We start from the raw sequence: 14,645 nt of genomic DNA, 5'->3' as shown, positions 1-14,645 counted from the left end.
AGCCCCTTTGTGCCCGGGAGCTCCATTGAGGCGGCTCCGGGGCGGGCACAATGGGGGCTCTGTCCCCGAGTTCCCCCAAACAGTCACCTGCTTTCAGAGCCTCCCCCCACCACTACCCCCACCCACCCCAGTGTCCAGAGGGCCCAGTGAGCGCGGGGGAATGAGCCCAAGGCCAGGGGGGATGGGCAGGAGGCAATCCCCCCTCCCCTTTCCCTGGGCAGGCTGGGGAGATGGGCACCCGGCAGGGAGTGGCCCCGGCTCCCAGGGGGGCGGGGCCGGGCAGTCTGTGGACGGACTTGGAATTCAGGTTCCATGAGGCCGGCCCAGGGGAAGGGGCACGCAGCCTGCCCACTCCTTGGCTCCACATGCCCAGCCACCGCGGCTGGTGGCTGCCCGCCTTTCCTCCCTCTCCCACCACGAGACTCATATATGCAGAGACACACAGGCGCACGCTCTTGTATGCGGCCCCACACACGCTCTCGTCCGCACGTCTGAGCGGAGGAGGCGCCTGGACCCAGCAGGCCGACTCAGGCGCACCGACCCACCCCCCACTTGCATATATGCACCTGCACACCCGCCCTCCACCCGCTTTGCGCCCCTTTCACCAGCCTCGGGCAGCTCAGCGCCGGTCCCCCGCCCCCCACCATGCCCTCGCTGCCCCCTGCTGCTCCAACACAGGTTATAACAAGTTTGCACTTGTGACTTTAAGAATGTAGCCCTGAGGCGGGAAATGTCCCACTGCTCCAGACCGCTCCTGCTTACCTGTTAACCACAGACACCGCCTCCGCTGAACTCTGAACAGGCTCCCCCCGCGTCTCGCCGCCCACAGAGAGGTTTGGTGGGCCCAGGACCCCCGGCCCCAGGGCTTAGCGAGACACTGAATGGAGCAGTGTGGGGAAGATGAACCCCAAGCCGCCCCAGCCCAGACCCAGGGCGACCACCTCTGCACCCCCCCAGTGCACTCCTGGTCACAGCCTCTTACAACCCTGTGAGGTAGACGGGAGCGTTATTATGTCCCCATTTTACGGGAAGGCTCCGACCAGCTGACATGATATATCCAGGTGGCAAGACTGGACTCTATTCTGGAATGCTGCTTGGTGTTTTTCTTTTCTTTTTTTTTTTGTGGAGGGAGCAGTGTTGGTCACTGTCTGCCTAGGGGCTTCCTGGTTGGCTTGGTGGTAAAGAATCCACCTGCAGTGCAGGATACCCAGGAGACTCAGGTTCGATCCCAGGGGCAGGAAGATTCCCTGGAGGAGGGCATGGCAACCCACTCCAGTATTCTTGCTGGGAAAATCCCATGGACAGAGGAGTCTGGCAGGCTACAGTCCGTAGGGTCGCAAAGAGTCGGACATGACTGAAAGGGCTGAGTACACACACGTGCACTGTCTGCCTCTTGACCTCTTCGGATGACCTAGTCCATGTGGAATTTTATCAGAGCTATCTTTTGCCCATCTTTGTTGGGAAGAGTCAGGGCATATTGGGATGGGTGGTAGAGGGGGTAAAAAACAGGTACGAGAAGCTTAAATGGGATTCTCAGTCTAGAAGGAACTTCGAAAGGTCACCTTGACCTCTGACCGCCTCTGGGCAGGGTGAGTCTACCTCCTTTCATTTCCTGCCTTCCCATGAGCCCCACTTCCCGCTGCTGACTGGATCACTGGAGAGAGAAGCCACATGGCCTTCTGGGCTAGGGTTTAGGGATTGAGATCTGTATTGATTTTAAGTCCATGACACTTGACTCTGACCTTCCCTGTTAATATCCTATGTCTGTATAAGGATCTATGGGCTTTCCTGGTAGCTCAGCTGGTAGAGAATCTGCCTGCAATGCAGGAGACCCCAGTTTGATTCCTGGGTTAGGAAAATCCCCTGGAGAAGGGATTGGCTACCCACTCCAGTGTTCATGGGCTTCCCTGGTGGCTCAGACCTGGGATCAAACCCAGGTCTCCTGCATTGCTGGTGAAATCTTTACCAGTAGGAGGACCCTTCTATTCCTCACCCCACTGCTCATCTTGGATGCTCCCCGGCTTGCTACCAGATTCAGCTTAAGCTGCGTGATTCATCTGTCTTCCTCCATGCATGAACACTCTGCCCCAGTCTTTATTCTCTGGTTCTTCCTTCTCCAAGTGCCCCTTCAAATGCTCCCCGTTGGAGAAGGGGGCCTGGCCAAAATCTTCAGCCCGTCCAGCAGCACTCTGGCTCAGAGGAGGGATTCGGGGAAGCCACCTCTGAATCTAGTTCTGCATCTAGTCAATATCTTCGTGCCACCCTGCCCCCCAACTTCTACTCAAACAAGGAATGTGGATGAGGAATAAGTGGATAGCTGGGGAACAATGGAGCAGTTCCCTCCCAGGGTACAGTAGACCTTCTCTAGGTTCCTGTCTGAGGGTCAGGATTGTTCTGCATGCCTGAGACCTGAGAAGGAAAGGGAGTGTCGAGGACACGCGTCAGGGAAGGTGGGTCAGTTTCCTGAATACACATCAGAAGCTCAGGGCACCTATGGGGTTCCATCTCCATCGAGGGTGAAAATAAGAGGAAATTGCTTAGGCAGCAATAGGTCAGTTTTGACTTAATGGGAAGCACTTCCTGGGTGTAAGGGATTACCAGGCAAAGGGGAAGGATGGAGAGAGGTGGACGACCCACTCCCCTTGAGAAAGAGAGGCCTGGTTAAGTCTCCTATTGAACAGAGGTGGCGGGGGTGGGGGGCATCTAGGAGACAGTTTCAAAGGGGCTCAGAGCCCCTGTAGGCCGCGTGATTTCCAGCTGTCTCAGAGAAACTCTCTTGATCAGCTTCACAAACCCCACAGAGAGTGTCACTGGGTCTGCCCTCTCCTAATGGGCCCCCTATCTGCTGTTTCTTCCAGCTCTTCTGGGTCTATCTCTGGGCCAGCTGCTGTTGTGGGAGGGCGGGTTAGGGTTTGGGTTAGATTCCTGAGGCCTGCTGATGGGCGGGGCACACTGCACACCCTGGGCTGGGGCTGTGGTTGGAGGGGAAACCTCAGTGGCTAATGCTCCCAGGTTGGCCCTTCAGCACCCGAGGATCAAGAAAAGATCTTGTAGGAAGAGAGAGGCTGGGATGAAGAAGAAAGTCAGGGTCATTCTCTGATTCTGGTGCTACAAGCCAGCTCTGTGACTGTGGGAAAGTTACTCAGCTTTTCTGGGGCTTGGCTTCCTCTTCGATGGGATGAGGGGATTGGACAAGATGACCATGGGGGCCTCCCAACGCCAACACCCCATGGTGGTAGAGCGGTCAAAGGAAAAGCACAGACCTCGGTTTCAGTGGGCCTGGGTTCACCTTGCAGTCACCTCCTCCTCACTAGTGGTCCTCCTGGGCGAGTCTGGTTCCCCCCATTCATATGAGGGCAATGGCATCACCCAGCTCCCAGGGAGGATATAGGATGATGCAGTGTGTGAACACACAGCACACGGCCTGGCTCATTGTAAGGACTGAGGCAGGGAAGTCCACGGCACACGGGGACACGGACGAGGGGCAGCAACTCACAGCGAGGCTATGGGCATCCAGAAGGGCTTCCCAGAGAAACTGACATCCACACTGAGGCTTGAAGGAGGGGTAGAGACCGACCGAGGAGAGTGGGGAGAGGAAGGGAGCTTCACGGAAGAGGCCCCACTGCTTGCCGAGAACTGTTGGTTAGAGAAAGCATGGCCCATTCAGGCGCTGGGAGCAGCTTAGTGTGGCTGGAGATCAGAGGCCGTGTGTGAGGGGCACGTGGAGGGCCAAGAACACTGATGCTGGAGAGGGCAGCAGAGGGCAGCTTATTACACACTCTGCTGCCTGTAACCCTAGGAGCTTGTGAGCTGGGGTCCCTCCACTTTAACTGCATCTTCCTTTTCCTACTTTTCTTTTTCCCAAGCTCAGTCCTCTTGTCTTTGGTCATGTGGGTACAGGGAAGCACTGGGCTCCCCAAGAGGACCTGGCTGGTCCCGGGAGAAGCTCTGGGCCCCACTTGTCTGACTTGGGCCCCGTCTGGGGTCCAGGTCTGGGGTTTTCTGCCAGTCTCCTTTCCCGCCATGAAAGAAAGATCTGCTTTCTGCTGAAGACTCTGGATTTCTGGCACTGAGGCTCCCTGTGTACCCACTGTGGACCTTGGCTGCCACACTGCCCCCTCATGATATAGAGACGTGAGAGTGTTGGCGGAGGTGGGCTGAGGGCAGTGCGGAGTGAGCACAGAGGGAAACCAGAGAGAAGACAGGTCTTCAGCCTGGAGTAAAGGCTGATGGGGAGACCGAGTCAGCGCCCTCCGCTGTTCAAAGGCTGACACTGTCATGGGAAACTCGGAGGAAGGGCTTCCCAAGGATGAAGCAGGTCACTCGCCAGAAAGGGGGCCTGAGGGAGGGAAAAGAGATGTACAATTATCAATCCTATGGGTTCTTTTAAAGCCAAGAACTACTTAGCCAAAGCTCTGTACTAGGCACTGAGGAGGTGACCAAGATGAACGCTGCACTGGTCAGGAAGCAGTTCAGAAATGATTCTCCTGGGGTTTTCTTGATGGTCTAGTGACTCCATGTTCCCAGTGCAGGGAGGCCCGGGTTCCAGCCTTTGTCTGGGACTAGATCCCGCATGCTGCAGCTAAGACCTAGAGCTTCCAAATAAATAAATAATTTAAAATAAAAGAAATGATCCTTCTGATTGGGAAGGGGAGCATGATCCTTCCTGGAAGAAATGGAACAGATAAAAGGCCCCTCTGGCAGCTTCTCCTGAGGGTGCTTCCACACTGTGTGTAACGCTCATGCCTCCTCCACTGCTTACATTGCCTCTTGGGGCCTCCACCGGCTAGCCACACAATGGCTAAGGTCCCAGACAAGAAAGGAGATAGAGAAGGGGACCCTCAGCCAGGAGGTAGTCAGCTTCCCTGTTTTCTCTCAGGTGGGAGGTCACACTGGTCCCAGGACCCTAAGGAGCCAGTCCCATCAACCTGGCCTCTCTCTGGTCTCCCGGGTTCTGGTGGCAGACCTGGTGACAGCTCAGTGGCTCCCTGGCCTCCACCCCAGAAACCTTATCTCCTCGGGCCTGGCATCCTGGGCTCTGTAAAAAGTTTTAAACAAAATTTGTTTGATCATTGCTTAGTGACTTATTCTTTTAAGGCTCCATCAGCAGGGGGAATGGAGACCACTTCCGCCCCGACACCTTGGGTAAGCAAGGCATTATCGTCCTTTGGACCTGCACATCAGTGCCTTGTTTCCTGAGTACTCCACAGCTAATGGGGGTACCTTCCTGGCCTCAGTCACCCCCTGGCCAATCACAAGGATCTGCACACCCTTCTTGACAACTTCCTGCTCATCTGTAGCCTGCACACCAGGAGAATTCTCAGTTCCTATCAAGACTTCCCCCTGGCCACACTTCGTAGTCCTTATAGATTTTGGTAGAGCCTGGTACTTCAGTTGCCCCTCTGAGAGGGTAGAAACTTCAGGTGAAGACATAAGGAACTTAACTGAGATCCAGTGTGCTCTCTTCAGAGATGCATTTCAAAACAGCTCTGTGCTTTACCCCTCATCTTGGGCTTTGAACAGCCTGCCAGCTGCCTGGAGCCATCAAGGCGGGGGGTGGGGGGAGCAGGAGGGCAAAGGGCTGCAGAGCATGATGGAGGAGCTGGATTCTATTGGGCATCCCTCACTGAACACCTTTCCTACCATTTGGCAGGGTGAATGGGTTTGGAGGGAGCTTCGCCTTAGGAATTATAGGGAAGTAGGATGAAGGAGGTGGGCTGAAAGCCTCCTCCAATTCCAGGGCTATAGGAAGTCCTACTCCATGAAGCACTGTTACCCTGCAGAAAGGACAGATAAGACAGGGAGCTGGAGCACCATCAAGCCCGAGGGGGTATGGAGAGGCACCATGAGTAAAGATCCACCGGGCTTGGAGAACAGAGGTCCAGCTTTGCCATTATATAAACGTTAGCAAGTTACTTTACCTCTCTGAGCCTTAGTTTCTCTAATTTGGTAGATATTTTTCTTTCATCTGCAAAGTAGGCTAATAATAATACCTTATATTTACATAAGGGCCATAGAGATTTCAGAAACTGTAACTTCTGTAATCCCAACCACACAATGGAAGGTTTTATTGCCTCCTTAGGTGAGGAAATAGAGCCCTAGAGAGACGAAGAGATTGATTGGCGTTCCCATGCCTGGTAAATGGCACAGACCAGGATGGCCAATAGTGGAAAAGAAGAATAGATGGGGACCTCTGGCTGTGACTCAGACCTGCCAAGATAACAAACAGGTTTCCTTTGTAAGGCTAACTGCATTGGAAAATGGCTTTCTGTATCACCATGTTGAGAAAGATTCTGAGGCTCAGTGAGAAAAAACAAATGGACTGTGATGAACTGGTGATATCTTTGAAGGGCGGGAGGTGGAGTAAGTGACGGCCCACCTGCAGCATGGTTGGCATCCCCAGCCAGGAGTCACACCAGGACTTCATGTCTAAGTCCTTTCCCTATACTAATCAATTAGGTTAAGTTCAAAGGCACCTGCTGAAAAGAGAACTAAGATATAGCCTCTGCCTTCAAAGCGCTCACCATCTCTCAAGGACAGAGGAGTGCTGAACTGATGCCGTGGTAAAACGTTCCAGGAACGTAGAGGGCATCTAGCGGGCATTCTAGGTGGAGGGGCCTGCTCGATAAAAGCTTGGGGACCATGCAAGTGGTGGTGCAGGCTGCATTTGAAGAGCCAGTGGCAGTTCTGTATGGCTAGAATATGAGGTCCGAAGGGGAAAAGAACCAGAGGGAGAGGCTGTGAAAATCAGGGTGGCATCAGATGGGGAAGGATTCAGAATGCTATGTCTAGATGCGTGGGTTTTATTGCAGAAGCTGTGGAACTCTTTGAGGATGGAAAGCCAGAGCGATGGGATGTAACTGTGTTGTTGAAAGGCGCTGCTGCGGCTGAGGAGGTGGAGGTGAGGGAGGCGAGGCTGGGGGGTGCGGAGACAGAAGATCATTGCAGTGTTTCAGGTGAAAGAGAACTTGGGTAGCCTCAAAGGAGACGGAGAGAAGCCCACAAAGGCAGATTGATAAGACCTAGTGAGCCGCTGGATGGGGGGCAAGAGAGAAACGGAGGGTGACTCTAAGGTTGCAGCTTGAGCACTGAATGGGTGGTGATTCTGCGAACAAGAGGGGAAGCACAGAAGAGACTCCCTTTTGAGAATAGCGTGTGAGTCTGAACATGGTAAAACTGTTACCTCCAGTTAGAGGGAGCCTGTAAGGGTTGGACCTAGGGGGCAGAGGTGAGGGGAGATCCGTGGGAGTGGCTGAAACAGCCGAGGAAGTGAGAGCAGAGTGGTTAGAAATGAGAGCCAAAGAGGATCCCTGAGAAACATCAGTAATTCAGCATCAGCGAGAGGCCACAGCAAGAGAGATGGGCCAAATGTAAAGAGACAGGGAGATGAGATTTCCCTGGTGGTCCAGTGGTTAAGACTCTGCGCTTCCAATGCAGGGTATGCAGGTTCAATCCCTGGTTGTGGAACTAAGATGCCACCAGCCGTACTGTGGGGCCAAAAAATTAAAAAAATAAGAAAAGGAAAGAGAGACGGAGGAGAGAGCCTGGAGGAACACCTCAGAGAGTGATGGTGAGACCCTCCACACAGGCTGTACTGGCCCACCCAGTGCTCTTGGTACATCTGTGTGCTTATCTAACTCTCCCAACACCCTGGTGAGGTAGGCATCATTAGACACCCCCCCCCCTTTTTTTTTTTGCAAATAAAGGAAAAGGAAACTCAAAGAGTTTAAGTGATTTTCCCCAAATCCCAAAGCCTAGACGTGGCAGAGCTGCTAAGAGCTAATCAAGGTCTCCAGATCAGTGGATCCCCATCACATCGCAGTTAAGAGTCAAAGGACAGTCAAAGGAGAGAGTGTCCAGAACAGACAGACTGGTCATCAGTCTCACAGGATGCAGAGAGACTGCTGGGGTCAAGGGCTGACAAAATGCCCTTGGATTTGATGACTGGAAGTTGAGCTGTGACCTTGGAGAGAGCTTCTTGGAGCTCTAGCTGCCACCCAGCTGGCTGTGAGGATCAAGTGAAATTGCTTCTAACATGCTTTGCAGAACGCAGACCCTGGTAGTTTGAAGGAGACTGGTGCTCTTGTTTTTATTGTTATTAAATATTAATAGATTGGACCACTTGAGATTGCTGACATTTTGAAAAATGGGTAATTTTGTATGCTTTAACCTAATAGTAAAAGGAGGGGGCTGGGGTGGAGGTAGGGCGGCTAGGGCAGGTGTAGCCCAGCTGCTCTGGGCACAGGCAGTCTCCTGGGGCTGGGGTGCCCTGCCCCCTGGTGGTGGGAAGGTGAGCTTCAGCACAGACCGGGGGGCGGGGTGTCGGGGCCAGGTAACCTGGTGAAGCTTGAATTTGCGGAGTGCTCTCATCTCTTCTGCTCCCCTCCAGCCATCTGTAATCTTGCCAGCACCCTCTATGCTAAATGCAGCTGGGCGTGGGGGTGAACTCTCCCAGCGGGGCTCTGTCTGGAAGAATACTTCTAACTTCCAGACTAGGGTGATCCTCTCAACTAGTATCATTGGGGATCAGTTGGGTTCTATGGAGAATCTCAGGAACCCCGGCCAGGTGGTGCCTGATTAAAGAGTCAGGGCAGCTGACACATGAACACGAGTCTTGAACCAAGCCCTTGGTCATCGCCGGCCCAGCTCCTCTGAAACCTCCCCCAGTGTCCTTGGGGACCTCTTCGTTGTCTCAGGTCTTACCGATGACAATAGAATAACAACGACAACGGATGTTATTTATATTAATGCCATTGCTTCTCAGCGCCTCAGCTGTGTCTTAGCGCCTGATTTTTCTGGTTCTTTAGTCGAGGTGAGGAGGGGTGGGTTAATATCTCTGAGACGTTCTTCTGAGGTGAGGACCCAGACGGGGCCAGGCCGGGAGGCTCCCCGGATGGCTGGAGCTGGGGCTGAGGAGGCACTGGTGCATCCTTTGTCCTCAGCTGAACTCTGGATGGTGCCAAGCTCCTCACAGGACCAGGATGTGCAGCCCTGCGGCCCCGCACAATGGGTAGGGGCAGATGCTGTGGCCGGGTGGTGACTCACAGAGGGAGCGCACGCCGGGGGCAAGGGGAGGCAGGTGCATCAAAGAGGCAGTCGTGACCGGCTGCACGTGCCAGGAAGTCCTCTCCCTCTCCAGCTGGGGGAAGGAGGTCCCTGAAGAACCATCCCCCTCCCCCCGCCCCGGTAGTTCTTTGCAGGAACGCTGTTCCCTTCTCATATGGGACAGGAGTCACTGCCAGGGAATTGGGGCGGAGGAAGGGGCTGTGGTCCTAATCAGCCCACACTGACTGGGGTGGCGTCTGGACAGAGGAGAACATCTGACAGGGCTCCATCTCTGTGTTCCTCCCTCTTCTGACCGGAAAGCACAAGAGGGTCAGAAGGGCCAAATGGAGGTCATAGGCTCCCAGGAAATGCTTTGAAGGCTTTTATCCTTTCTTTTGATCAGACTATGAGAACTTTCCAAACGTTGACACAAGGGAAGAAAAGCCTATTCTTCCTTGGGCCAGGGCCTTGTGTCAGGCTGAGGCTAGAGGATGGGAGGGAAGGGGAAGGAGACAGGAGGGTGGGAGGCAGAGCCTGCAGTGACTCAGCTGGCAAGGCAGGCCCCGGACACACACACGGCCCTTTTTTCCCCACCTCAAGATTTGTGTGCATCTGGCTCAGTTTCTATTTGTTTATTTTCTTTGGGGCAGGACAGGAGGAAGATTAATGAACAAAGACATCAACTTTCAAAAGAACCCCAAACCCAGCTCCATTCCTCTCCCAACGTTGAGGGCTTACATAACCCCGCAGTGCTTTTCTTCTAGGCCTTCCTTGACACCGTCTCCTTTCTCCTCTCTTCCCCTCGCTCACATTTAGAACACTTGGAAGCGTAGAAATGCTTCTTTTCAGTCCCCACTGTGCAGCTGATCTCCTCCTGGAGGCCTCCAAGGTCGCTATTCAAGTTGGAGCTGGTATCCAAAACAGAGATAATATGGTTGGTGAGAGGAGGCTAAGTAGTAGTCTCCTGTCTCCACCAAAGCCAGTGGGAGGGATGGGACCCATCTGCACGGGGAGGGGCTCAGGCTAGACATGGACTTTAAAGCAGGACATGATCTTGATAACTCTCAAGCACAGTGCATCCCAAATTGACCCAGCAACAGGTTCTAAAAGGCAGAAGGAATTTTATCCCAGAAGATACAGGGGTGGGTCATAAGCTCCCACACCCTGGATATCCTTGAAATCTGTTTTGTCTTTTAAATTACATAAAATTTTCACTCTACTCTGTTTTACATCGTTTGTTAAATATTGGGGCTTCCCTGGTGGCTCAGACAGTAAAGAATCTGCCTGTAATGCAGGAGACCTGGGTTCGATCCCTGGGTTGGGAAAATCCCCTGGAGCAGGGACCTTCTCCAGTATTCTTGCCTGGAGAATCCCATGGACAGAGGAGGCTGGCAGGCTACAGTCCATGGGTCATAAAGAGTTGGACACGACTGAGTGACTAACACTTAACTGTGTAATATTAACTATGTTTAATAGTAAAATAAGATTTCCCCTCAGAATCCTTGAGTGAAATTGATATCTTAGGAAGGTATGTTAAATTTAATCCTGTGGCTTTGAGCACCTCTTGGCACCCTATTTTGAGAAGTATGGAGCTAATATGATGCCCTTTTTTCCACGGTTAAGGAAATAATGGCCGAAGAAGTTTAAATACTTACCCAAGATCACTGTTAGTCAGAGGCAGAGTTGAGGCAGGTACCAAAAGCTCTTGTTCCCAGTCCAGCCCACTGCCTACCTATGAGTTCCTGATATCCTGGCTCTGTCTCTAGGACGCTAGGCTCAGACACACACCTAACTCAGCTGTCTAAGATGTGTATGGGCTTGGAGACCCACCCCGCTTCCAGCTCTGAGTCCGATCATGCTCACAACCCTACTATTTGTGCACAGGGCTCTCCCAGCACACAGCACCCGAGCATGATGGGCTGTTGTTGGGACAGAGAGTGAGCTAGCACTACGACTTCCTGTTTTTAGCCTCCCATTCATTTATCTATACCCCACTGTGATTGGTTCAGGTATTCCTGTACCTTCAAACCTAGAATAATTGGATAGTGGGAACTCTTCCTATCTTCCTAGAAACTGCCTCCCTTTCTGACCCCATTTCCAAATCCCTGCATCAAGAAGCCATCTTTGGAGGGAAGAAACAGGGCGAACAGGAGGTTGTGGGGCTTAGAATGCCTCTACTAACATAGGCACCTTGGCTTTGGGATGTGGGTGGGGATACAGTGACAGATTTTGGAGGTCAGAGGTGTGATTTGATGGACAGCACAGTATTCCTTCGGGCTTCCCTGGTGGCTCAGACAGTAAAGAATCCACTTGCAATGCAGGAGATTTGGGTTTGATCCCTGGGTCGGGAAGATCCCCTGGAGAAGGGAATGACTAACCACTCCAGTATTCTTGCCTGGAGAATCCCATGGACAGAAGAGCCTGGTGGGCTATAGTCCATAGGGTGGCAAAGAGTGGGACATGACTGAGTGACTGTCTCTCACACACACACACACACACACAGTATTCCTCTATATCACCCTCTTCCAAAATTACATGTCCAGGATGCAAGACAGGAGGCAGAAGAAACTTGGAGGAGAAGAAGGGATGGGCCAGACAGATGTAGGGGGAGTGAAAAGACAAAGAGGAAGGTGAAAAGAAGGATAGACAAGGGGAGACACATTTTGGTAAAACAGTCAGTATGAAATATGAGCAGGGCAGTGCAGATGATAGAAGAGATGAGAAGAGAGTGGGGAGCAGAGTCCAAGGGAAGGAATGGGGAGGATAAAGACCTGTCATGCAGACCTAGAAGGAACACTAGGACGGGAGCAGTCACACAACAGAGAGCATGACCACCAACCCTCAGACGCACCCTGGGTGATTGCTGCGCACTCTGCACACCTGGCTCCTGCGAGCCCCCATCCTGCTCTAGGTGTCCATCTTCTCTAGGTGTTGTTGAGTGTGAAATCTGCTCAGCAAAGGCAAGGTCACTGTAATATTAACCTGAAGCTATAGTGGAGAGAACTTTGTAATGCAGCCAGAACTAGATACTAATCTCAGCTCTGCTACTTATATATTGGGTCACCTGGGCTCCTTGCACCCAAGTTCCATAAGGAACTGAAGAATGGAAATCCTGCCTGGGACATCCTGGGCGGTCCAGTGGTTAAGATTTCGCCTTTCAACACAGGGGGTGCGTGTTTGATCCCTGGTTGGGGAGTTTAGATTCCACATGCCTTGTGGCCAAAAAACCAAGACATAAAACAGAAGCAATATTGTAACAAATTCAATAAAGACTTTAGAAATGGTCCACATCAAAAAAAAAAAAAAAAATCTTAAAAAAAAAAAAAAGAAACAAAACAAAACTCTGTTCCTGAGTTGCTGCAAAGGTGAAATGTGATGTGCTGGTCTAAACTAGGCATTCAGGAAATGATAGTTGCCCTCATTCTCTCTCCTGTTTCCCTGAACCAGCCGCCAGGAAGAGGAAGTACTCTGTGGTCAGAAGAGAAGACTCCCCCCCCCCCCCCCCCCCGCCCCCGGGCTCTGAATGGGTGTGCACTACAGGCAGGGGACCAAGTCCCTGAATCTGATCCCTGTGGGAGGCGCTGGGCTCCATACCCAGGCCACGTGGCTCATGCCCCTCATTCTAAGCCCAACCTTTAAATCCATGAAGCTGACCACAAGGCAGGAGGGTGTTATGGGATCAGAGCCCATCGTTGTTTTCCCATTTGTCCCATTAAGTCTCATGTGCTCTCAACACTTCTACCAAAATGACTGGCTCTTCTCCCCTGCTGGCCCTGGATCACCTCAACGCTATACCTTTTGTTCCTACAGCTCTCTTCCCTGAGGGGCCTTCTCTTTGACCCCACCCCCAAACTCCAGTCTCTAAGGGTCCAAATCTTGCCTTCAGGCACAGTCCCAGTGCCACATTTCTCTAACATAATCTCCCCTGGGTGAAACAGTCAGGTGTGGAGGAAAAACCTCAACTCTTGCTTGTTACTTACTGATTATGTTTCCTGGTTAAAAAAAAAAAAAAAAAATGAGGATAATAGCGATTATAGGAGATAACATTAAAATATCCCCAACAGCTTAGCCCAGTGCCTAGCACTTAATAGGTGCTCCGTCAATACATATTGGTTGTCTTTCCAGCCCCATTGCCTTGAGCTAGACGTCACCTTTCCCTTTGCAAAGTTCCCCAGGACTTCATGGATCTTCCCCTCACCCCGTGGCACTTATCACATTTTGCCTGCTTTGTGGTTGTCTCCCTTATTTGATTGTAAGGCGCTCAAGGCTAGAATCTATATCCAACTTACCTCCATAATTTCAGTGTCCTGTTTAGAATCTGGCACCTAGTAAATGTTCATTGTATAAATGCACGAACACACACCTGAGACTTGCATAAATATGCCTATGCAGGGGGTGCATCATTACAGATGAGGGTGTTTGGTTTGTTTGCATATCTAATAGTGCTGATAATTAGTTATTGGCATTTCAGTGGATACAGGAAAGAGAAAAATCATCATAAGAAAAAAATCAAAAGATACAAACAAGAATGGGGAGTGAGAAGGCCTCAGAGGGACAGAGACCCTGAACCAGAGTGAAGTTCTATCTGTTGTCCCCAGACCAAGAGCTTCCATATGCCCTTGGTCCTCGTGGAGAAGGATTCTCAGTATGCTTACATTGGCCCCTGTGGCTGGAGTGATTTGGGAGTACCCTCCTCCTCATTTATTTACTCATAAACTACTTCTTGATAAAGAAGACTCTACACATGGACCATCACAGATGGTCAACACAGATATCAGATTGATTATATTCTTTGCAGCCAAAGATGGAGAAACTCTATACAGTCAGGAAAAACAAGACTGGGAGCTGACTGTGGCTCAGATCATGAACTCCTTATTGCCAAATTCAGACTGAAATTGAAGAAAATGGGGAAAACCACTAGACCATTCAGATATGACCTAAATCAAATCCCTTATGATTATACAGTGGAAGTGAGAAATGGATTTAAGGGACTTGATCTGATAGAGTGCCTGATGAATTATGGATGGAGGTTCGTGACATTGTACAGGAAACAGGGATCAAGACCATCCCCATGGAAAAGAAATGCAAAAAAGCAAAATGGCTGTCTGAGGAGGCCTTACAAATAGCTGTGAAAAGAAGAGACACGAAAAGCAAAGGAGAAAAGGAAAGATAGAAGCATCTGAATGCAGAGTTCCAAAGAATAGCAAGGACACATAAGAAAGCCTTCCTCAGCGATTAATGCAAAGAAATAGAGGAAAACAATAGAATGGGAAAGACTAGAGATCTCTTCAAGAAAATTAGAGATACCAAGGGAACATTTCATGCAAAGATGGGCTCTATAAAGGACAGAAATGGTATGGACCTAACAGAAGCAGAAGATATTAAGAAGAGGTGGCAAGAATACACAGAAGAACTGTACAAAAAAATCTTAATGACCCAGATAACATGATGGTTTTATCACTCACCTAGAGCCAGACATCCTGGAATGTGAAGTCAAGTGGGCTTTAGAAAGCATCACTACACACAAAGCTAGTGGAGGTGATGGAATTCCAGTTGAGCTATTTCAAATCCTGAAAGATGATGCTGTGAAAGTGCTGCAC

At 51.2% G+C, this 14,645-nt stretch overlaps 1 protein-coding gene and 1 pseudogene across 1 annotated transcript in view; one reads left to right on the top strand and one right to left on the bottom strand.

Annotated features, from left to right (window-relative positions):
• The window catches only part of KCNJ10 (potassium inwardly rectifying channel subfamily J member 10), a 33,141-nt gene that overhangs the window by 7,497 nt on the left and 10,999 nt on the right, over positions 1-14,645 (top strand). The window lies entirely within an intron of this gene.
• Positions 5,158-5,433, bottom strand: LOC147376842 (mth938 domain-containing protein pseudogene; annotated as a pseudogene).

Source organism: Bos grunniens, chromosome 3, assembly GCF_055505025.1.
Source record: "Bos grunniens cultivar Pamir isolate PY7600 chromosome 3, Bosgru_T2T1.0, whole genome shotgun sequence".
Lineage (NCBI taxonomy): Eukaryota > Metazoa > Chordata > Mammalia > Artiodactyla > Bovidae > Bos > Bos grunniens.
Note: the sequence above shows the minus strand (reverse complement) of the source record. Positions and strands in the feature narration are given on the sequence as shown.